Below are 25,585 nucleotides of genomic sequence, written 5' to 3' on the forward strand. Positions count from 1 at the left end.
AGTTTTGCGCATGAACAATTCAAGAAATGCTAAAGGGAAAGCAAACGTGACCGTCCCACTAGTAGCACATTCCCCCATTTCAACAACAAGTGGGTCATTGGCAGAAAGACGTTGCACCGAAACTTCATTGTAAATTTGCATGAGCCTTATACTTCATGTAAATTAGTACGGGGTGATACCTCCCAGCAACAAGAAGATAACATGTGCAGTTCCACGTTTCTAGCTACAATGATCATATCTTCCAAGTTGTATCGTTTGCAAGGCCTCTTTCTCCGCTTATTTTTTCTTCACAATCAATCTGGTATGCCTTTCTGTGCATTGCCTGGTTTGTCTTGCTTTAAGATATTGTGTGAGGATATCATGTTTTGCTTCGGCAATCGCTTTTGATAGGTTTAGCGCACTAAGCAAAAAGGGAAGATATGAATAGAGTTTTTGGTTACAAATATTGCATCATGTCCGAATATGTGCGACACATAACCTTTCTTCTTTTGCTGCTACTCTTTCCCCTTTTCTTTTTACCGCAAAACTAAAAATGCTCCTCTAGTGTTCAGTTGCATTGATTATATGCTGCCAACATTGAATTCATTTTTCGCTTCTGCATTCAAAGGTTCATTGCTATGGCCGTTCGGCAGTTATTTGAATTCTTTCGTCTTCTACACATTAATTTCTCCCCAACTCCATTTCTGACGCCCCTCCCTGATTTTGTATGAAGTTCTACCCTCTTTATCGTTTCACAGTGCACTATTGAGGCAACGAACTAATAAGTATAAGTGAAAAAATTGCTTCCGCATTGTTATGTTCTCATCATTCATTTATTTCCCGTATTCGTCACCAAATCGCCTCTGCATTCTACGCTCCATTGCTTAGTTCGTCCATGGTTCATTTCTGCATTCCTTCACTCGTTTGCCTTTCTACTAAACGTGGCCTTCCTACTCTTGTAAGGCATATATTTTCTGCAATATGTGCGAATTAAATACGTGAAAAATCTTTCCTTCTCCTTTCATCGCGTCATTGTTATGTTCTCATTATTCAAATATTTCCTGTATTCTTCACCAAATCCCATTCTACTCTACATTGCCAAGTTCGTCCTGGTTTCTTTTCTGCGTTCCTTCACTCGATTGCTTTCGTACTGCACGTGGCCTTCCTACTTTTTTTAGGCAATGATTTTCTGCAATACTTCACCCAATAACTTCTGAATTCAGCACGTCCTTGACGGGGTGGAGTGTCCATCGAGGGCCAGATATCTTTCCGTAAACAACGCAATCTGTTAGCAATTTCTCGCAAAAAGTCAGAAATGTTTGTACTTCACAATATTCCTAGGGTTAGGGTCAGGTCAGGGTCAGTGTTAGGCCTTGACGGATTATGCTAGCATGAATTTTCCCGTAATTCCAACAAAAAAGATAATCGCATTGTTCGAGGCAAATCGAATAAAATGGAATAATCCACCTGTTGCCATCAAATTCCATACAGTTCGACATGTTCTACAAATACAAGTCGATGCACCGTAAAGTCGTAGATTTACGACTCTCTTGATAGGCAGGTAGGCACAGTGGGTTGGTCTAAGACCATGATTGAAGGGCGAGAGGTACCAGGGCTAGTCCTCCTTGGAAGCGGAATGATTTTTCCAACCGTGCTGCTACCCTCAGTTCATTCGGAACTTGTGGCTTGGCATGAGGAAATCCGTCAGGCGAAATAGCAGGTCATAGTACATTTGAGATCAGCGGGAAGAAGATGACGACGTCCACTAATTTAGTATCTGTGCACACGAATCTGCTGTGGGTGTGACTCTGTGTGTCAGCTATGATATCATCTTCTGTGGTTCCATGCCTAGAATGTACGTCTGAACAATCCTGAAAAGTTTGAATGACGTAGGTTGAGCGATCGCTCCGCGAAACATACTTTTTGAAATTCTCTTCATAGTATATCTTCCACCATTGAAATTTCGAATTTTTTCAAAAAAAGTGCTGAGAGGGGTGGCTTGCAACCTCGATATGGCTTGTTCCAGGCATGCTTTGGAGCCATCTTCTGTTGAAGTAGTGGCGGGGATCTGCCCTGCAACTGCTACAACAAAAAATGATTCGATCTGAGAAAAGGTGAGACCGCGAATCTCGGTTGAATATTGAGTATTTCTAGCCTTTTCACGACGAAGATGGAGTTCTTTTTGGAGATGGACATCGCGGCAAAGGACATGGTGTCCGACCTCTGGCGTCTGGTGAAGCCAGGGATCATTTGTCCAGTCAGGTCGGCAGCCTAACCGTCGGTAATAGGCCTTGACGGATTATGCTAGCATAATTTTTCGCATAATTCCTACCAAAATCGAAAAATCGCCTAATTCGAGGCAAATTGCATACGAATCGCATAAAATTGTAATAATCCGCCTGTTCGCATCAAATTCAATACAGTTGTACATGTTCTACAAGTACAAGTACAAGTAGATGCACTAGGAAGTTGTAGGTTTACGACTCCCTTGATAACATGTCCAGTCCACTACAATCAGTGATGGTCGTAGCTAGGTCGGACGGTGCGTTGACCCCGTTGAACTTTTGCTACCACAGTACAACGCCCTCTACAAAAAAATTCCCCTGTTATTTTGAACAGAACCATTATGCATTAGCAGCATATGTGAGCATAATGCGGCATAATATGATAACTTTTGGCATAAAAATAGCATACTTCTGCAATTTTTTCAGCAATGCGAAAAGCATAATTTCACGAAAATATTAGCATAATCCGTCAAGGCCTAGTCGGTAAGCTTGGGTTTGGATCCCGTTCTGCTCGATGTGGTAGATCACAAACAATTTGATATCGCACAAATTGCTCTCAGCATCGTGCGTACGGTATTTTATATTCAGAAAATCCCAAAGTGTCTCTGTGTGGCCGTCCTATGCCACGAGAAACTCCAATCAGGCCCCTATGTCCTCTACCTTCATGATTGAATGTCCACTTCGTTTGAACAACGAACACAACAATCGAGGACGGCTTTGCAATGAAAAATACAGCTATACTGGAGCTGAAAAAAGAAGAAAAAACATGCTCAGGATGAGACTCGAGTACACGCATACTCTCCCAGCAGGTGAAACGCAAATTTTTGTGAAAAATGCGTGTCGCCGACTGATCAGTAATTTCGCCTGACGATGGGTTTTGGTAAGGGTTAGGGTTATGGTACGGGTAAGGGTCATGGTTAGGGTTAGGGTTAGGGTAGGGTTAGGGTTAGGGTTAGGGTTAGGGTTAGGGTTAGGGTAAGGGTTAGGGTTAGGGGTTAGGGTTAGGGTTAGGGTTAGGGTTAGGGTTAGGATTAGGGTTAGGGTTAGGGTTAGGGTTAGGGTTAGGAATATATAAGATGCTTAGCCAGCACCAACACCAATGGTTCACAACATTGGCTGACGCCATGTCATTTGTGAATTGAGGATTATAATGGTAATGCCGGCTTCGCCACCCGGTGCCGTGAATCAGTATTTCAGACGCTGAAACCGACTCCCCTTCAATCAGTAGTTGGGGGCGTAAATGTTTAGCCCTTAGTCCCAGGGAGCGGGTTGTTCGGCAGTTATGCACCCCTGCATTCCCTCAGGCATTCTCCTAGCTGGTCTATGGGCACCCATCCCACTCTCATTGGAGGCATGGGTATGATCACAGTGCACAGCAAATTGCTAATTTGTTTTTTTTTAATTTTAAATAGATAAAAATACATATTTTCTTTTACCTGGAGTCGTTTAATGAACACTGCTCGTGACAGGCTCACAGTATCGGCCCTAATGACCAATACATCCAGACTCAAAAGCGGTTATAGTTTGGGGTTAATTTGTGGGCACTGCTTGGTGAAATTTATGTCTGACCCCCGCCTCTATCGGCTAGATGTACTGTATATGCATACCTCAATGAAGTATAGAATGTTGCGTTCTTTCCGATTGTTATTATTATTTTTTGTTAAAATAATAATAGGTTTATGTCCCACCGCCATGTGCCAGCCCACGCGGCAAGAGACAGAGCCAACTCTCCCCCCTCCCGAATTTGTGTATGGGTGGGGTCCCAGTTAGTTGGGTGGACTGTTTTGTTCTATCTTTCCCCCTCCCCCTCCCCGGTATCATTTAGTATGGGCATATTTGTGTGTGTGTGTATGTGTGTGTGGATGTGTGTGAGTATGGGTGCTCGTGTGCGGAGACGCGCTATTCGATACAAACCTTGATATATGGGACTACACTCAAGAAAGAATGTTTATGGAACTATGAACAGAGGGGGCCGGGGGTTACGACAGAGGTAGGCAGGAGGTTCCTGGACACGGTATGACAACTCAGGAGCAAATGCACAGCAAAGTGGACCAGACACAACAGTTTCCTATAGTTCATGCATCAAACGCTCCTGTGTGGAGTGTGGTCAATGTTCAGATTTATGTTGCTCAGAGGTTGAAAAATTTGTCGCCCGCCGACCATGCATGGGTGCTGAGGGAACCAGAAAATTTAATGAAATTTGTGCAAGAAAAATTCAGGGGGAGAGGACATTGTATAGGGTGAGGTTTTGCTCACCTGGTTCCATTTGATGATCCATCGGCGGGCATGAGCAGTAGGACAAGAAAGCAGAGATCTTGATCAGATGGTGTCCGTGTTGAGTTGTCCTTCCAGCCTCCCAGTACCTCCTCCATCGGAACCCCCGCTCCACATTGGGCACACAGCTGTCTACGATCCAGGCTCGTTAGAAGTGTCAGCTAATTTATTGTTCAGAACAGAATTTTCTATTTCAACAGAGTACCTTTTCCTCAACCTACTCCATTGGCTACAGTGTAAGAAATTGTTGTCTTTTTTTGCAGTTGGTCTTTCTACTGGTCAGCACTGTCCGTTGGTCAGGGCCCCGCTGACGGGCGGCCGCTCACGCTCTTTTGTTTGCACGTATGTGTGCTGAGTTACAGGTAGAGCAGTATTGGTCCTGTGACTGTGTGCCCTACTGTCTTCACGACGCAGTCAAATTTGTGCACTGTTTGAGCGGGCACTGTCTGGCTATAGCCTCAGGTTACCTGTACTAGCTGTAGTTTGTGCGCGGTGTGATCTTGCGCTGTCTGGCTGCCTGTGCTAGCTGTATTTTGTGTGCGGGGAACAGTCTGCACTGTCCTGTCACTTGACAGTCAGTCTACGTGCCGCCACCTGACCACTTCTTAGTAGTTATTTTTAGGCCGCGTGCTCTGGCGTCTTATCCTGTACTCAGCCCAGCCGCGTTCTACTCCTCGCAGACATTGTAGTAATAGTACTAGTACTGGACTGTGTAGTGTCTATGGGCCAGCACCCGCTACCTACCCACGGGTTAGTAACTGCGCAGTGTCTATGGTTTAGTATTTGCCCGAGGGTTAGGGTTAGGGTTAGGGTTAGGGTTAGGGTTAGGGTTAGGGTTAGGGTTAGGGTTAGGGTTAGGGTTATTAACAATGCTTGACCAGAACTAACACGAATGGTTAACAACATTGATTGACGCCATGTCATCCGTGAATTGAGAATTATAATGCTAATCCCGGTTTCGCCACCCGGTGCCGTGAATCAATATTGCAGACTCTCAGACCGACTCCCCTTCAATCAGTAGTTGGGGGCGCCAATGTTTAGCCCTTAATCCCAGGGAGCGGGTTGTTTCGGCAATAATGTACCCCTGCATTCCCTCAGGCATTCTCCTAGCTGGTCTATGGGCACCTATCACACTCTCATGGGAGGCACAGGTCAGAACACAGTGCACAGCAAATTCCTAATTTGTTTTAAAATATATAAAAATATATATTTTATTTTACCTAGAGTCGTTTGGGGAACACTGCTCGTGGCAGGCTCACAGTATCGGCCCTAATGACCAATACATCCAGACTCAAAATCTGTTATAGTTTGGGTTGAATTGTGAGCACTGCTGGGTGAAATTGTTATGTCTAACCCCTGCCTCCATTGGCTAAATGTACTGTCTGTGCGTACCTCAAAATGAAAGGCGAGAAAAGAGAATTCTTTATTTTGTTTTATAATTTTTAGATTCGTGCCCTGCCGCCATGCGCCCGACCAAGTGTGAGAGACAGGGCCACACACTCCCTTCCCCAAGATATTTTGTATATGGGAATCCCCCTACGTTACATGGGTTTCTTATGTTTAACCTATCCCCTCCCAATCCTCCTTATTGGTGTTCTATGTGTGTGTGCATGTATGCGTTACAGACCTTATCCTGTGGAACCACACTCAAGAAAGAGTGTTCTCGGAACTAGGAACAGAGGGGGCGGGGGGTTACGGCAGAGGAAGGCAGGAAGTTCCTGGACACGGTACGACAACTCAGGAACAAATACACAGCAAAGTGGACCAGACACAACAGAACCCTATAGTTCATGCATCAGGCACTCCCGCACGCTGCTGTGCGGAGTGTGGTCAAAGTACAGGTTGTATGCTACTCAGGGGTAGAAATGTTAGTCGCCCGCCGACTATGCATGGGTACTGAAGGAACCAAAATTTAAATTGTGCAGGCAGATTTAGGGAGAGCTATTAACAATGCTTGACCAGAACTAACACCAATGGTTAACAACATTGATTGACGCCATGTCATCCGTGAATTGAGAATTATAATGCTAATCCCGGTTTCGCCACCCGGTGCCGTGAATCAATATTGCAGACTCTCAGACCGACTCCCCTTCAATCAGTAGTTGGGGGCGCCAATGTTTAGCCCTTAATCCCAGGGAGCGGGTTGTTTCGGCAATAATGTACCCCTGCATTCCCTCAGGCATTCTCCTAGCTGGTCTATGGGCACCTATCACACTCTCATGGGAGGCACAGGTCAGAACACAGTGCACAGCAAATTCCTAATTTGTTTTAAAATATATAAAAATATATATTTTATTTTACCTAGAGTCGTTTGGGGAACACTGCTCGTGGCAGGCTCACAGTATCGGCCCTAATGACCAATACATCCAGACTCAAAAGCTGTTATAGTTTGGGTTGAATTGTGAGCACTGCTGGGTGAAATTGTTATGTCTAACCCCTGCCTCCATTGGCTAAATGTACTGTCTGTGCGTACCTCAAAATGAAAGGCGAGAAAAGAGAATTCTTTATTTTGTTTTATAATTTTTAGATTCGTGCCCTGCCGCCATGCGCCCGACCAAGTGTGAGAGACAGGGCCACACACTCCCTTCCCCAAGATATTTTGTATATGGGAATCCCCCTACGTTACATGGGTTTCTTATGTTTAACCTATCCCCTCCCAATCCTCCTTATTGGTGTTCTATGTGTGTGTGCATGTATGCGTTACAGACCTTATCCTGTGGAACCACACTCAAGAAAGAGTGTTCTCGGAACTAGGAACAGAGGGGGCGGGGGGTTACGGCAGAGGAAGGCAGGAAGTTCCTGGACACGGTACGACAACTCAGGAACAAATACACAGCAAAGTGGACCAGACACAACAGAACCCTATAGTTCATGCATCAGGCACTCCCGCACGCTGCTGTGCGGAGTGTGGTCAAAGTACAGGTTGTATGCTACTCAGGGGTAGAAATGTTAGTCGCCCGCCGACTATGCATGGGTACTGAAGGAACCAAAATTTAAATTGTGCAGGCAGATTTAGGGAGAGCTATTAACAATGCTTGACCAGAACTAACACCAATGGTTAACAACATTGATTGACGCCATGTCATCCGTGAATTGAGAATTATAATGCTAATCCCGGTTTCGCCACCCGGTGCCGTGAATCAATATTGCAGACTCTCAGACCGACTCCCCTTCAATCAGTAGTTGGGGGCGCCAATGTTTAGCCCTTAATCCCAGGGAGCGGGTTGTTTCGGCAATAATGTACCCCTGCATTCCCTCAGGCATTCTCCTAGCTGGTCTATGGGCACCTATCACACTCTCATGGGAGGCACAGGTCAGAACACAGTGCACAGCAAATTCCTAATTTGTTTTAAAATATATAAAAATATATATTTTATTTTACCTAGAGTCGTTTGGGGAACACTGCTCGTGGCAGGCTCACAGTATCGGCCCTAATGACCAATACATCCAGACTCAAAAGCTGTTATAGTTTGGGTTGAATTGTGAGCACTGCTGGGTGAAATTGTTATGTCTAACCCCTGCCTCCATTGGCTTAATGTACTGTCTGTGCGTACCTCAAAATGAAAGGCGAGAAAAGAGAATTCTTTATTTTGTTTTATAATTTTTAGATTCGTGCCCTGCCGCCATGCGCCCGACCAAGTGTGAGAGACAGGGCCACACACTCCCTTCCCCAAGATATTTTGTATATGGGAATCCCCCTACGTTACATGGGTTTCTTATGTTTAACCTATCCCCTCCCAATCCTCCTTATTGGTGTTCTATGTGTGTGTGCATGTATGCGTTACAGACCTTATCCTGTGGAACCACACTCAAGAAAGAGTGTTCTCGGAACTAGGAACAGAGGGGGCGGGGGTTACGGCAGAGGAAGGCAGGAAGTTCCTGGACACGGTACGACAACTCAGGAACAAATACACAGCAAAGTGGACCAGACACAACAGAACCCTATAGTTCATGCATCAGGCACTCCCGCACGCTGCTGTGCGGAGTGTGGTCAAAGTACAGGTTGTATGCTACTCAGGGGTAGAAATGTTAGTCGCCCGCCGACTATGCATGGGTACTGAAGGAACCAAAATTTAAATTGTGCAGGCAGATTTAGGGAGAGTGAACATTGTACAGTCATATGTCCCTCACCTGGTTCCATTTGATGATCCATCGGCGGGCATGAGCAATAGGACAAGAAAGCAGAGATCCTGGTCAGATGGTGTCCGTGTTGAGTTGTCCTTCCAGTCTCCCAGTGCCTCCTCCATCGGAACCCCCCGCTCCACATTGGGCACATAGCTGTCTACGATCCAGGGTCTCTAGAGTAGTCACCTAATTTATTGTTCAGAACTGAAATTACTATTTCAACTGAGTAACTTTACCTCAACCTACTCCCTTGGTTACAATGTAAGAAATGGTTGACTCTTTTCTCTGCAGTTAGTCTTTCTACTGGTCAGTACTGTCCTTTGGTCAAGGTCCCCGCTGGCGGGCAGCAGCTCACAGTGCGCATTGGTTGAGCGTGCACTATCTGGCTATAGACTCAGCTGACGTGTACTAGCTAAAGATTGTGCGTGGTGTGAGCTTGCGCTATCTGGCTGCCTACACTAGCTACATTTTGTGTGCGGGAACAATCTGCACTATCCTGTCACTTGACAGTTAGTGTATGCGCTGCCGACTGGCAACTACTTAGTACTAGAAGCTATTTTTAGGCCGCATGCTACGGCGTCCTACTTTGTACTCAGCCCAGTCTCGCTCTACTCTTCGCGGTCATTGTAGTAATAGTACTAGTACTCGTCTTTGTAGTTTCTATGGGCCAGCACCCGTCACCCACCCATTGGCCAGTAACTGCGCCGTGTCTATATTCTAGTATCCACCCTATACCTATGGGTTATTATTTGCCACATACCAATGGGTTAGTGTTTGCCACACACCTATGGATTTGTAATTGCGTATTGGATGGGTAATTTTAATTCGTTGCATGTGGTGCAGATTTTTTAGGGCTTGGGTTAGGGTTAGGGACAGTTGTAGTTGGGTCAGGGGCCGCGCACCGAGTCCATTAAGAGAGAGAGAGAGAGAGAGAGAGAGAGAGAGAGAGAGAGAGAGAGAGGGAGAGAGAGAGAGAGAGAGAGAGAGAACGAGAGAGCGAGAGAGAGAGAGAAAGAGAGAGAGAGAGAGGGAGAGGGAGAGACCCTTTAATTATAGTGGCTACTTCCCAAAATTTAATTTATTGCAAGCAGTGTGATCTTTTGGACCAGTGTAAGGGTTTGAGCCGTATTCAGGGACCTACATTGGCGGCGTGTCTATTGGTCAGCAGTTGTTTACGGGAGGCTGTTTAATTGCAGTGCATTTATTAAGGGGTGGACCTGCACCTCACCCCCCCCCGGGCAAACACAAAGCGGCGGGCTGTGTAGTGATGAGTATGGGAACTAGAGCGGCAGTGGACTGACGACGTGCAACGGCCGTCCGCAAGTGCGCAGGCAATGGGAATTTTTTATTTAATTCCATCTGCTCATTAACAACAACGACAATAACAACAACAGTAATGCGAACTAAGCGAACTGTAACCATCATCATTACCATCACCATCATATTCATGAACAGATGGGCGACAACTCCCTGTATTCCCCTGGTGCGTCTCAGGCGAGTAGTATTTCGGGGGGGTTTGTTTGACTAATGCTTCTAGAGCGTTGTGTGCATGTGCGTGATCCTAATGAGTGAGGACTAGGCCCCCAGGGCGAGCTAAGATCAACTCGAGCTTCACATGCACCCTCCCCTCCCAATCTTGTTGATGACGTAGGGCACGTAACAGGATACAACAAGCAGAGCTATTAACAATGCTTGACCAGAACTAACACCAATGGTTAACAACATTGATTGACGCCATGTCATCCGTGAATTGAGAATTATAATGCTAATCCCGGTTTCGCCACCCGGTGCCGTGAATCAATATTGCAGACTCTCAGACCGACTCCCCTTCAATCAGTAGTTGGGGGCGCCAATGTTTAGCCCTTAATCCCAGGGAGCGGGTTGTTTCGGCAATAATGTACCCCTGCATTCCCTCAGGCATTCTCCTAGCTGGTCTATGGGCACCTATCACACTCTCATGGGAGGCACAGGTCAGAACACAGTGCACAGCAAATTCCTAATTTGTTTTAAAATATATAAAAATATATATTTTATATTACCTAGAGTCGTTTGGGGAACACTGCTCGTGGCAGGCTCACAGTATCGGCCCTAATGACCAATACATCCAGACTCAAAAGCTGTTATAGTTTGGGTTGAATTGTGAGCACTGCTGGGTGAAATTGTTATGTCTAACCCCTGCCTCCATTGGCTAAATGTACTGTCTGTGCGTACCTCAAAATGAAAGGCGAGAAAAGAGAATTCTTTATTTTGTTTTATAATTTTTAGATTCGTGCCCTGCCGCCATGCGCCCGACCAAGTGTGAGAGACAGGGCCACACACTCCCTTCCCCAAGATATTTTGTATATGGGAATCCCCCTACGTTACATGGGTTTCTTATGTTTAACCTATCCCCTCCCAATCCTCCTTATTGGTGTTCTATGTGTGTGTGCATGTATGCGTTACAGACCTTATCCTGTGGAACCACACTCAAGAAAGAGTGTTCTCACGGCTGTTTCGAGTGCGACATCAGGCAAAATGGCGTCGATTTTTTTGCACTGCACGCGCTGTATGCACGCGCGTACTGTACGTCAGAATCCCATGGTAACATGTACGCGTGGGGTAGCGTGGCCAAGCGATCGTACCTTCGAACAGGAATTTTTCAAAATCCATCGAGTGAGAAGATGAAGTTTGAAGGAATTGTTTTATTCTCTCCTGATAATAGTCGGCCCTGTTCGGTGTACCTGTGTTGTCTGGCCTCGCGCGTCGTCTTGCCGGCCAGCTGTGAACAGTTTGTGAGATCGAACTGATGCCAAATCAATGAGAGATGCAGCGAAATCGCCAAACTGTGAAGCTGATTTGAATAAAATAATAACGATAGAGAAAGATAATGGATACATTACCTGGCTGTAGCTGTTCTCCTTTGCTGACGATAGCAGGTGGTCCAGTTCGTTGTTAGTTTTCTGCTCTTTACTCACGAGCAAGCTGGAGGCAGTTCGTTTACTTGAACTGACGCCAACTCACCCACCAACCACCCGCGATCAACGCACTACACTGAAAATTGAACTGAGCAAACAAAGTATTTCAGGACTGTTCCTTTCTACTTCGTTTGCGAGGAGCTGGGACCAGAGGTCGTAAACTGGGGAGAGCTGCGATAAGGTGCTGCTGGACAGTGACTCGAAGCCTTTGTAGAGGATCTACAATGCCACCATGACGGAGAAGAAGGGTGTTGAACTCTTTGTGAATGGATTCTGCCCCATGCTCAGCAAGCAACCCAAGACCTACTTTGAACTTCCGCATGAACGGAACTACATGACACTCCAAAAGGTGCAGCTTTGGAGTAACCCGGCCAAGGCTACGAGGAACAATCTCCCTACGAACTGACACCATAAACTTGTCGATATCGCTCTGCAGCTGGTCGCAAACTTCTGCTGAGACTGCTGAAGTTCCGGAAAATGCGACGTGACACTTTGCGTATTGTTGGAACAACAGCTTGTATCTGCTGGATACAGCTGAAGCATCAGCAGCCAGAGAGGGTGCACGCTTCTCAACAACTGCAATGAATGAGGTCAAGTCAGTGATGACGGAGTCTGTAAGCGCGTGGTGGACATGGTTGCCAATAAATGAACCCCCATGGTACACTTGCCGGCAGATGTTGTGCTTTTGTAAAGCAGCCTCAACATACTGGTTGCAAGGCCCGTTGTCGAGCTTTGCATTTGTGAGGGTCTGCTCGTGTTTTCTTATGTCACCCTGCAGAGCTGTGACCTGCTGCTGCATTTGCGTGGCAGCATGCTGGAGGTTACCAACCAAAGCCTGGAGGTTGTTTTGCTGCTCCGGATTGCCAAAATGGAGAGCAACCCATTGCATCTGGCCAGTCAAGACAGCAAGCTGACTAGATTTTTCTTCCAGTTCTAATCTTTTTTTCTTACATTCTTTCTGATCTTCTATCAGCTTTTTAAAGGCAGCTGAATCTGCCTCACTCACTTCTACCTCGCATGCCATTTTCAAATCAATATGCTTACACTCCTTGACAAAGGAGTCAAAGACCCATAAATAGATTCCGAGATCAAGATGTAAGGCTGGCAGGCACACATGATCAATAGGAACAGAGAGCATGGCAGGACGTATGGCATTGTAGAAATGCTTTGCTTTGGATAAGCGCCCACCGTCAGCCATAAATTGGCCATGGTGAAGTGAGAGTGTGTCGAGCGTGCGTGGCTCTGGCTGCTGCTCCCAATCAGCGGGGCACTGTTGTATCTGTTGCTTTGTACTCAAGCAGTGCAGACACGGATGCACTCCTGCAGATCCTGACAGGCCATAAACAGTCGTTTGAAACTCGTAGTCGCCAAACAAAATAAGGCGAAACGACTTGTTCTGCCATGTGGTTGCAGCAAGGCTGTCAATGTGTTGTACAAGTGACGCAAAAGCAGTGGAAAGGTTGCCCGGGGTATCTTTTGCATTGAACACAAGGATAGGGATGGTGTTTTTCACAGCATTTGGGTGAGGGATGTTGCAAACCTGGAAGGATAATTTGAAAGACCCGCCCCCATGATCTCCCCCTAACTTCACCCAAATCTCATCCTGCGGGATAACACCATGGTCGGTAAGCATACCAGCCTCCTCGTACTGGTCCAAGAAGAAAAGGACAATCTCTGTGAGGTTGCATGCCACAACCATTGGTGACGAAACTACATCACCACCCGGAAGAGTGAAAGGGCACATTTCGGAAGCATAAAATGCAGGTACCTCTGCCGCAAGCTGCTGCCGCATGGTGTTCTCCGACTCAATCTCACACCCAAAGGACTTGAGCCACCTCCGCAGTTTCCTCAGCTGGTTCCAAGGCATGTGCAGATCTGCTTTTAAAGCAAGGGCAGAATGAGATGAAGGTGCACAAGGAGACACACCGGCAGATTTAAGCAAATTTTCACGGTCTATCTGACCCATACTACGCAGCTCATAGGCATCTTGCTTACCGACACCAACAGTGCCCCCACAGACTACCTCTTTCGCCTGTCGGATTTCTGCCGACCTCCTCTGCATCTGCCTTACAGACACAGCATCACTGCCACCTTGCGTTGTACGCACATACAAAGCAGGGGTACCACCCGTCCGTAACTCTAGCCTACCATCAGTGGACTTTGACTGTACCAAGTGGGTAGTCAAATGCTCCGCTGCCTCCCCACGAAGCTTGCTGGGTGACGCTGTCAATACATCTGCGACAGTAGTCGACCTGGTCACACCGGCAGGGCCACTGTATGCATTGAAAGGACAGACCTTCATATGCGTCTGCAATGAGAACAGTTTCATGCTGTGCTGGCAGCCAGAAAGAGAGGACACGTAATTGTCACACCTCACTGGCAGATGAGAAAGACATTCCAGCTCAAATGATGACAACTTTCTCATTCCAGATGCATACATGTCACACATGCAAGAAGGGCAGGTACGCGTAGTGCTGAGGTGCTCCCAAACACATGGCACACAAACTAGCTTGCTACAGCAAGGCGTCGTAAGTGCATTGTCGGCGACGTGCCGGCATACGCTACATGTAACAGAAGGGAAAATAAATTGAAACCGATCAGGTGACAGCACCTGGCTCGCTTTGTAGGAAGGCGACCCCATGTCCAAAAGCACCTGCATGCTTTCAAGATCAATGCCAGTAGATGTGGCACTGTCGTCTGCTGACGCGGCTGCGGAAGCTGACGCGGCCGCGGAAGCCGACGAAGACAATGCAGAGTGCTGTGTACTACTGTATGTAGGCATTTTTTTCTTTTTTGGTTTCCTCCCACCCTTGCTGCTACTTTTCATGTTCTTGCAGAACGTACAGTCTGGCTCTGCATGGGCCACCCAAGCTACAAGTTTGCCTGCACAGCCACCACCACAGTGCCTGTACCCCTTTTCCTCACTACGTAAAATAACTTGATGGCAAGGGCTACAGATGTAGCGTGGATGTATGTGTGCCTCATCCTTGGTGACATCGCACTCAAAGACATGCTGTATGCCAACGGAGTATTCGTGAGCTTCATGCTTGTTTTTTTTGGCATGCGACGAGAATCTCTCCCCACCAATTCTGCACACAGCTGAAAGGTACTGCACGTGTTGATCCATATTCAATGCAAAGTTGGCATCACAAAGGCGCCTTGGTCTAAGGCAAAGTACGTCGGTCCAGCAAGATTTGTGCAGAATTGGAAACTAGACCAGCAAGGCAAGCACAGAAAACTAAAAACTAACCCAGGAAAACAGGACGAAGAGCAGCAGCAGCCTTAGGAAAACGACCTCGGGTGAACCCAGCTCCTACGCTACGACTTCAAAACAAACAAACTCTCAACACTGGAAACGGCTCCAACAGGAAAACGAAACGGAGAAAGAAGATCGTTCGAGCGATCGAGTTGTCAGCATTTTCTCTTGCACCTGCTGCACCGGGACTGGGTGTTCTGAGTGGTGTGTGAGCGACGTGGCGAGGCAATATTGATGGGTTTGAGACGTGGGTGAGGATCGCGAAATTGAGGCTCTCAGCGAAAAATTTGAAAAAACACAGTTGATTGACCTGGACTCGAACCCGGGGCCTCATGTCGCTTTTTCGCGAGTTTTGAACAGCCGTGTTCTCGGAACTAGGAACAGAGGGGGCGGGGGGTTACGGCAGAGGAAGGCAGGAAGTTCCTGAACACGGTACGACAACTCAGGAACAAATACACAGCAAAGTGGACCAGACACAACAGAACCCTATAGTTCATGCATCAGGCACTCCCGCACGCTGCTGTGCGGAGTGTGGTCAAAGTACAGGTTGTATGCTACTCAGGGGTAGAAATGTTAGTCGCCCGCCGACTATGCATGGGTACTGAAGGAACCAAAATTTAAATTGTGCAGGCAGATTTAGGGAGAGTGAACATTGTACAGTCATATGTCCCTCACCTGGTTCCATTTGATGATCCATCGGCGAGCATGAGCAATAGGACAAGAAAGCAGAGATCCTGGTCAGATGGTGTCCGTGTTGAGTTGTCCTTCCAGTCTCCCAGCGCCTCCTCCATCGGAACCCCCCGCTCCACATTGGGCACATAGCTGTCTACGATCCAGGGTCTCTAGAGGAGTCACCTAATTTATTGTTCAGAACTGAAATTACTATTTCAACTGAGTAACTTTACCTCAACCTACTCCCTTGGCTACAATGTAAGAAATGGTTGACTCTTTTCTCTGCAGTTAGTCTTTCTACTGGTCAGTACTGTCCCTTGGTCAAGGTCCCCGCTGGCGGGCAGCAGCTCACAGTGCGCATTGGTTGAGCGTGCACTATCTGGCTATAGACTCAGCTGACGTGTACTAGCTAAAGATTGTGCGTGGTGTGAGCTTGCGCTATCTGGCTGCCTACACTAGCTACATTTTGTGTGCGGGAACAATCTGCACTATCCTGTCACTTGACAGTTAGTGTATGCGCTGCCGACTGGCAACTACTTAGTACTAGAAGCTATTTTTAGGCCGCATGCTACGGCGTCCTACTTTGTACTCAGCCCAGTCTCGCTCTACTCTTCGCGGTCATTGTAGTAATAGTACTAGTACTCGTCTTTGTAGTTTCTATGGGCCAGCACCTGTCACCCACCCATTGGCCAGTAACTGCGCCGTGTCTATATTCTAGTATCCACCCTATACCTATGGGTTATTATTTGCCACATACCAATGGGTTAGTGTTTGCCACACACCTATGGATTTGTAATTGCGTATTGGATGGGTAATTTTAATTCGTTGCATGTGGTGCAGATTTTTTAGGGCTTGGGTTAGGGTTAAGGACAGTTGTAGTTGGGTCAGGGGCCGCGCACCGAGTCCATTAAGAGAGAGAGAGAGAGAGAGAGAGAGAGAGAGAGAGAGAGAGAGGGAGAGAGAGAGAGAGAGAGAGAGAGAGAGAACGAGAGAGCGAGAGAGAGAGAGAAAGAGAGAGAGAGAGAGAGGGAGAGGGAGAGACCCTTTAATTATAGTGGCTACTTCCCAAAATTTAATTTATTGCAAGCAGTGTGATCTTTTGGACCAGTGTAAGGGTTTGAGCCGTATTCAGGGACCTACATTGGCGGCGTGTCTATTGGTCAGCAGTTGTTTACGGGAGGCTGTTTAATTGCAGTGCATTTATTAAGGGGTGGACCTGCACCTCACCCCCCCGGGCAAACACAAAGCGGCGGGCTGTGTAGTGATGAGTATGGGAACTAGAGCGGCAGTGGACTGACGACGTGCAACGGCCGTCCGCAAGTGCGCAAGCAATGGGAATTTTTTATTTAATTCCATCTGCTCATTAACAACAACGACAATAACAACAACAGTAATGCGAACTAAGCGAACTGTAACCATCATCATTACCATCACCATCATATTCATGAACAGATGGGCGACAACTCCCTGTATTCCCCTGGTGCGTCTCAGGCGAGTAGTATTTCGGGGGGGTTTGTTTGACTAATGCTTCTAGAGCGTTGTGTGCATGTGCGTGATCCTAATGAGTGAGGACTAGGCCCCCAGGGCGAGCTAAGATCAACTCGAGCTTCACATGCACCCTCCCCTCCCAATCTTGTTGATGATGTAGGGCACGTAACAGGATACAACAAGCAGAGCTATTAACAATGCTTGACCAGAACTAACACCAATGGTTAACAACATTGATTGACGCCATGTCATCCGTGAATTGAGAATTATAATGCTAATCCCGGTTTCGCCACCCGGTGCCGTGAATCAATATTGCAGACTCTCAGACCGACTCCCCTTCAATCAGTAGTTGGGGGCGCCAATGTTTAGCCCTTAATCCCAGGGAGCGGGTTGTTTCGGCAATAATGTACCCCTGCATTCCCTCAGGCATTATCCTGGCTGGTCTCTGGGCACCTATCACACTCTCATGGGAGGCACAGGTCAGAACACAGTGCACAGCAAATTCCTAATTTGTTTTAAAATATATAAAAATATATATTTTATTTTACCTAGAGTCGTTTGGGGAACACTGCTCGTGGCAGGCTCACAGTATCGGCCCTAATGACCAATACATCCAGACTCAAAAGCTGTTATAGTTTGGGTTGAATTGTGAGCACTGCTGGGTGAAATTGTTATGTCTAACCCCTGCCTCCATTGGCTAAATGTACTGTCTGTGCGTACCTCAAAATGAAAGGCGAGAAAAGAGAATTCTTTATTTTGTTTTATAATTTTTAGATTCGTGCCCTGCCGCCATGCGCCCGACCAAGTGTGAGAGACAGGGCCACACACTCCCTTCCCCAAGATATTTTGTATATGGGAATCCCCCTACGTTACATGGGTTTCTTATGTTTAACCTATCCCCTCCCAATCCTCCTTATTGCTGTTCTATGTGTGTGTGCATGTATGCGTTACAGACCTTATCCTGTGGAACCACACTCAAGAAAGAGTGTTCTCGGAACTAGGAACAGAGGGGGCGGGGGGTTACGGCAGAGGAAGGCAGGAAGTTCCTGGACACGGTACGACAACTCAGGAACAAATACACAGCAAAGTGGACCAGACACAACAGAACCCTATAGTTCATGCATCAGGCACTTCCGCACGCTGCTGTGCCGAGTGTGGTCAAAGTACAGGTTGTATGCTACTCAGGGGTAGAAATGTTAGTCGCCCGCCGACTATGCATGGGTACTGAAGGAACCAAAATTTAAATTGTGCAGGCAGATTTAGGGAGAGTGAACATTGTACAGTCATATGTCCCTCACCTGGTTCCATTTGATGATCCATCGGCGGGCATGAGCAATAGGACAAGAAAGCAGAGATCCTGGTCAGATGGTGTCCGTGTTGAGTTGTCCTTCCAGTCTCCCAGTGCCTCCTCCATCGGAACCCCCCGCTCCACATTGGGCACATAGCTGTCTACGATCCAGGGTCTCTAGAGGAGTCACCTAATTTATTGTTCAGAACTGAAATTACTATTTCAACTGAGTAACTTTACCTCAACCTACTCCCTTGGCTACAATGTAAGAAATGGTTGACTCTTTTCTCTGCAGTTAGTCTTTCTACTGGTCAGTACTGTCCCTTGGTCAAGGTCCCCGCTGGCGGGCAGCAGCTCACAGTGCGCATTGGTTGAGCGTGCACTATCTGGCTATAGACTCAGCTGACGTGTACTAGCTAAAGATTGTGCGTGGTGTGAGCTTGCGCTATCTGGCTGCCTACACTAGCTACATTTTGTGTGCGGGAACAATCTGCACTATCCTGTCACTTGACAGTTAGTGTATGCGCTGCCGACTGGCAACTACTTAGTACTAGAAGCTATTTTTAGGCCGCATGCTACGGCGTCCTACTTTGTACTCAGCCCAGTCTCGCTCTACTCTTCGCGGTCATTGTAGTAATAGTACTAGTACTCGTCTTTGTAGTTTCTATGGGCCAGCACCCGTCACCCACCCATTGGCCAGTAACTGCGCCGTGTCTATATTCTAGTATCCACCCTATACCTATGGGTTATTATTTGCCACATACCAATGGGTTAGTGTTTGCCACACACCTATGGATTTGTAATTGCGTATTGGATGGGTAATTTTAATTCGTTGCATGTGGTGCAGATTTTTTAGGGCTTGGGTTAGGGTTAGGGACAGTTGTAGTTGGGTCAGGGGCCGCGCACCGAGTCCATTAAGAGAGAGAGAGAGAGAGAGAGAGAGAGAGAGAGAGAGAGAGGGAGAGAGAGAGAGAGAGAGAGAGAGAGAGAACGAGAGAGCGAGAGAGAGAGAGAAAGAGAGAGAGAGAGAGAGAGGGAGAGGGAGAGACCCTTTAATTATAGTGGCTACTTCCCAAAATTTAATTTATTGCAAGCAGTGTGATCTTTTGGACCAGTGTAAGGGTTTGAGCCGTATTCAGGGACCTACATTGGCGGCGTGTCTATTGGTCAGCAGTTGTTTACGGGAGGCTGTTTAATTGCAGTGCATTTATTAAGGGGTGGACCTGCACCTCACCCCCCCCGGGCAAACACAAAGCGGCGGGCTGTGTAGTGATGAGTATGGGAACTAGAGCGGCAGTGGACTGACGACGTGCAACGGCCGTCCGCAAGTGCGCAGGCAATGGGAATTTTTTATTTAATTCCATCTGCTCATTAACAACAACGACAATAACAACAACAGTAATGCGAACTAAGCGAACTGTAACCATCATCATTACCATCACCATCATATTCATGAACAGATGGGCGACAACTCCCTGTATTCCCCTGGTGCGTCTCAGGCGAGTAGTATTTCGGGGGGGGGGGTTGTTTGACTAATGCTTCTAGAGCGTTGTGTGCATGTGCGTGATCCTAATGAGTGAGGACTAGGCCCCCAGGGCGAGCTAAGATCAACTCGAGCTTCACATGCACCCTCCCCTCCCAATCTTGTTGATGACGTAGGGCACGTAACAGGATACAACAAGCAGAGCTATTAACAATGCTTGACCAGAACTAACACCAATGGTTAACAACATTGATTGACGCCATGTCATCCGTGAATTGAGAATTATAATGCTAATCCCGGTTTCGCCACCCGGTGCCGTGAATCAATATTGCAGACTCTCAGACCGACTCCCCTTCAATCAGTAGTTGGGGGCGCCAATGTTTAGCCCTTAATCCCAGGGAGCGGGTTGTTTCGGCAATAATGTACCCCTGCATTCCCTCAGGCATTATCCTGGCTGGTCTATGGGCACCTATCACACTCTCATGGGAGGCACAGGTCAGAACACAGTGCACAGCAAATTCCTAATTTGTTTTAAAATATATAAAAATATATATTTTATTTTACCTAGAGTCGTTTGGGGAACACTGCTCGTGGCAGGCTCACAGTATCGGCCCTAATGACCAATACATCCAGACTCAAAAGCTGTTATAGTTTGGGTTGAATTGTGAGCACTGCTGGGTGAAATTGTTATGTCTAACCCCTGCCTCCATTGGCTAAATGTACTGTCTGTGCGTACCTCAAAATGAAAGGCGAGAAAAGAGAATTCTTTATTTTGTTTTATAATTTTTAGATTCGTGCCCTGCCGCCATGCGCCCGACCAAGTGTGAGAGACAGGGCCACACACTCCCTTCCCCAAGATATTTTGTATATGGGAATCCCCCTACGTTACATGGGTTTCTTATGTTTAACCTATCCCCTCCCAATCCTCCTTATTGCTGTTCTATGTGTGTGTGCATGTATGCGTTACAGACCTTATCCTGTGGAACCACACTCAAGAAAGAGTGTTCTCGGAACTAGGAACAGAGGGGGCGGGGGGTTACGGCAGAGGAAGGCAGGAAGTTCCTGGACACGGTACGACAACTCAGGAACAAATACACAGCAAAGTGGACCAGACACAACAGAACCCTATAGTTCATGCATCAGGCACTTCCGCACGCTGCTGTGCGGAGTGTGGTCAAAGTACAGGTTGTATGCTACTCAGGGGTAGAAATGTTAGTCGCCCGCCGACTATGCATGGGTACTGAAGGAACCAAAATTTAAATTGTGCAGGCAGATTTAGGGAGAGTGAACATTGTACAGTCATATGTCCCTCACCTGGTTCCATTTGATGATCCATCGGCGGGCATGAGCAATAGGACAAGAAAGCAGAGATCCTGGTCAGATGGTGTCCGTGTTGAGTTGTCCTTCCAGTCTCCCAGTGCCTCCTCCATCGGAACCCCCCGCTCCACATTGGGCACATAGCTGTCTACGATCCAGGGTCTCTAGAGGAGTCACCTAATTTATTGTTCAGAACTGAAATTACTATTTCAACTGAGTAACTTTACCTCAACCTACTCCCTTGGCTACAATGTAAGAAATGGTTGACTCTTTTCTCTGCAGTTAGTCTTTCTACTGGTCAGTACTGTCCCTTGGTCAAGGTCCCCGCTGGCGGGCAGCAGCTCACAGTGCGCATTGGTTGAGCGTGCACTATCTGGCTATAGACTCAGCTGACGTGTACTAGCTAAAGATTGTGCGTGGTGTGAGCTTGCGCTATCTGGCTGCCTACACTAGCTACATTTTGTGTGCGGGAACAATCTGCACTATCCTGTCACTTGACAGTTAGTGTATGCGCTGCCGACTGGCAACTACTTAGTACTAGAAGCTATTTTTAGGCCGCATGCTACGGCGTCCTACTTTGTACTCAGCCCAGTCTCGCTCTACTCTTCGCGGTCATTGTAGTAATAGTACTAGTACTCGTCTTTGTAGTTTCTATGGGCCAGCACCCGTCACCCACCCATTGGCCAGTAACTGCGCCGTGTCTATATTCTAGTATCCACCCTATACCTATGGGTTATTATTTGCCACATACCAATGGGTTAGTGTTTGCCACACACCTATGGATTTGTAATTGCGTATTGGATGGGTAATTTTAATTCGTTGCATGTGGTGCAGATTTTTTAGGGCTTGGGTTAGGGTTAGGGACAGTTGTAGTTGGGTCAGGGGCCGCGCACCGAGTCCATTAAGAGAGAGAGAGAGAGAGAGAGAGAGAGAGAGGGAGAGAGAGAGAGAGAGAGAGAACGAGAGAGCGAGAGAGAGAGAGAGAAAGAGAGAGAGAGAGAGAGAGGGAGAGGGAGAGACCCTTTAATTATAGTGGCTACTTCCCAAAATTTAATTTATTGCAAGCAGTGTGATCTTTTGGACCAGTGTAAGGGTTTGAGCCGTATTCAGGGACCTACATTGGCGGCGTGTCTATTGGTCAGCAGTTGTTTACGGGAGGCTGTTTAATTGCAGTGCATTTATTAAGGGGTGGACCTGCACCTCACCCCCCCGGGCAAACACAAAGCGGCGGGCTGTGTAGTGATGAGTATGGGAACTAGAGCGGCAGTGGACTGACGACGTGCAACGGCCGTCCGCAAGTGCGCAGGCAATGGGAATTTTTTATTTAATTCCATCTGCTCATTAACAACAACGACAATAACAACAACAGTAATGCGAACTAAGCGAACTGTAACCATCATCATTACCATCACCATCATATTCATGAACAGATGGGCGACAACTCCCTGTATTCCCCTGGTGCGTCTCAGGCGAGTAGTATTTCGGGGGGGTTTGTTTGACTAATGCTTCTAGAGCGTTGTGTGCATGTGCGTGATCCTAATGAGTGAGGACTAGGCCCCCAGGGCGAGCTAAGATCAACTCGAGCTTCACATGCACCCTCCCCTCCCAATCTTGTTGATGACGTAGGGCACGTAACAGGATACAACAAGCAGAGCTATTAACAATGCTTGACCAGAACTAACACCAATGGTTAACAACATTGATTGACGCCATGTCATCCGTGAATTGAGAATTATAATGCTAATCCCGGTTTCGCCACCCGCGTCAGGCGAAATTACTGGTCAGTCGGCGTCACGCATTTTTCACAAAAATTTGCGTTTCACCTGATGGGAGAGTATGCGTGTACTCGAGTCTCATCCTGAGCACGTTTTTTTCTTCTTTTTTTCAGCTCCAGTATAGCTGTATTTTTCATTGCAAAGCCGTCCTCGATTGTTGTGTTCGTTGTTCAAACGAAGTGGACATTCAATCATGAAGGCAGAGGACAAAGGAGCCTGATTGGAGTTTCTCGTGGCATAGGACGGCCACACAGAGACACTTTGGGATTTTCTGAATATAAAATACCGTACGCACGATGCTGAGATCAATTTGTGCGATATCAAATTGTTTGTGATCTACCAAATCGAGCAGAACGGGATCCAAACACAAGCTTACCGACGGTTAGGCTGCCGACCTGACTGGACAAATGATCCCTGGCTTCACCAGACGCCAGACGTCGGACACCATGTCCTATGCCTCGACGTCCATCTCCAAAAAGAACTCCATCTTCGTCGTGAAAAGGCTTGAAATACTCAATATTCAACCGAGATTCGCGGTCTCACCCTTTCTCAGATCGAATCATTTTTTGTTGTAGCAGTTGCAGGGCAGATCCCTGCCACTACTTCAACAGAAGATGGCTCCAAAGCATGCCTGGAACAAGCCATATCGAGGTTGCAAGCCACCCCTCTCAGCACTTTTTTTGAAGAAATTCGAAATTTCAATGGTGGAAGATATACTATGAAGAGAATTTCAAAAAGTATATTTCGCGGAGCGATCGCTCAACCTACGTCATTCAAACTTTGCAGGATGGTTCAGACGTACATGCTAGGCATGGAACCACAGAAGATGATATCATAGCTGACACACAGAGTCACACACACAGCAGATTCGTGTGCACAGATACTAAATTAGTGGACGTCGTCATCTTCTTCCCGGTGATCTCAAATGTACGATGACGTGCTATTTCGCCTGACGGGTGCCGTGAATCAATATTGCAGACTCTCAGACCGACTCCCCTTCAATCAGTAGTTGGGGGCGCCAATGTTTAGCCCTTAATCCCAGGGAGCGGGTTGTTTCGGCAATAATGTACCCCTGCATTCCCTCAGGCATTCTCCTAGCTGGTCTATGGGCACCTATCACACTCTCATGGGAGGCACAGGTCAGAACACAGTGCACAGCAAATTCCTAATTTGTTTTAAAATATATAAAAATATATATTTTATTTTACCTAGAGTCGTTTGGGGAACACTGCTCGTGGCAGGCTCACAGTATCGGCCCTAATGACCAATACATCCAGACTCAAAAGCTGTTATAGTTTGGGTTGAATTGTGAGCACTGCTGGGTGAAATTGTTATGTCTAACCCCTGCCTCCATTGGCTAAATGTACTGTCTGTGCGTACCTCAAAATGAAAGGCGAGAAAAGAGAATTCTTTATTTTGTTTTATAATTTTTAGATTCGTGCCCTGCCGCCATGCGCCCGACCAAGTGTGAGAGACAGGGCCACACACTCCCTTCCCCAAGATATTTTGTATATGGGAATCCCCCTACGTTACATGGGTTTCTTATGTTTAACCTATCCCCTCCCAATCCTCCTTATTGGTGTTCTATGTGTGTGTGCATGTATGCGTTACAGACCTTATCCTGTGGAACCACACTCAAGAAAGAGTGTTCTCGGAACTAGGAACAGAAGGGGCGGGGGGTTACGGCAGAGGAAGGCAGGAATTTCCTGGACACGGTACGACAACTCAGGAACAAATACACAGCAAAGTGGACCAGACACAACAGAACCCTATAGTTCATGCATCAGGCACTCCCGCACGCTGCTGTGCGGAGTGTGGTCAAAGTACAGGTTGTATGCTACTCAGGGGTAGAAATGTTAGTCGCCCGCCGACTATGCATGGGTACTGAAGGAACCAAAATTTAAATTGTGCAGGCAGATTGAGGGAGAGTGAACATTGTACAGTCATATGTCCCTCACCTGGTTCCATTTGATGATCCATCGGCGGGCATGAGCAATAGGACAAGAAAGCAGAGATCCTGGTCAGATGGTGTCCGTGTTGAGTTGTCCTTCCAGTCTCCCAGTGCCTCCTCCATCGGAACCCCCCGCTCCACATTGGGCACATAGCTGTCTACGATCCAGGGTCTCTAGAGGAGTCACCTAATTTATTGTTCAGAACTGAAATTACTATTTCAACTGAGTAACTTTACCTCAACCTACTCCCTTGGCTACAATGTAAGAAATGGTTGACTCTTTTCTCTGCAGTTAGTCTTTCTACTGGTCAGTTCTGTCCCTTGGTCAAGGTCCCCGCTGGCGGGCAGCAGCTCACAGTGCGCATTGGTTGAGCGTGCACTATCTGGCTATAGACTCAGCTGACGTGTACTAGCTAAAGATTGTGCGTGGTGTGAGCTTGCGCTATCTGGCTGCCTACACTAGCTACATTTTGTGTGCGGGAACAATCTGCACTATCCTGTCACTTGACAGTTAGTGTATGCGCTGCCGACTGGCAACTACTTAGTACTAGAAGCTATTTTTAGGCCGCATGCTACGGCGTCCTACTTTGTACTCAGCCCAGTCTCGCTCTACTCTTCGCGGTCATTGTAGTAATAGTACTAGTACTCGTCTTTGTAGTTTCTATGGGCCAGCACCCGTCACCCACGCATTGGCCAGTAACTGCGCCGTGTCTATATTCTAGTATCCACCCTATACCT

Source organism: Sycon ciliatum, chromosome 2 (genome assembly GCF_964019385.1).
Source record: "Sycon ciliatum chromosome 2, ocSycCili1.1, whole genome shotgun sequence".
Taxonomy (NCBI): domain Eukaryota; kingdom Metazoa; phylum Porifera; class Calcarea; order Leucosolenida; family Sycettidae; genus Sycon; species Sycon ciliatum.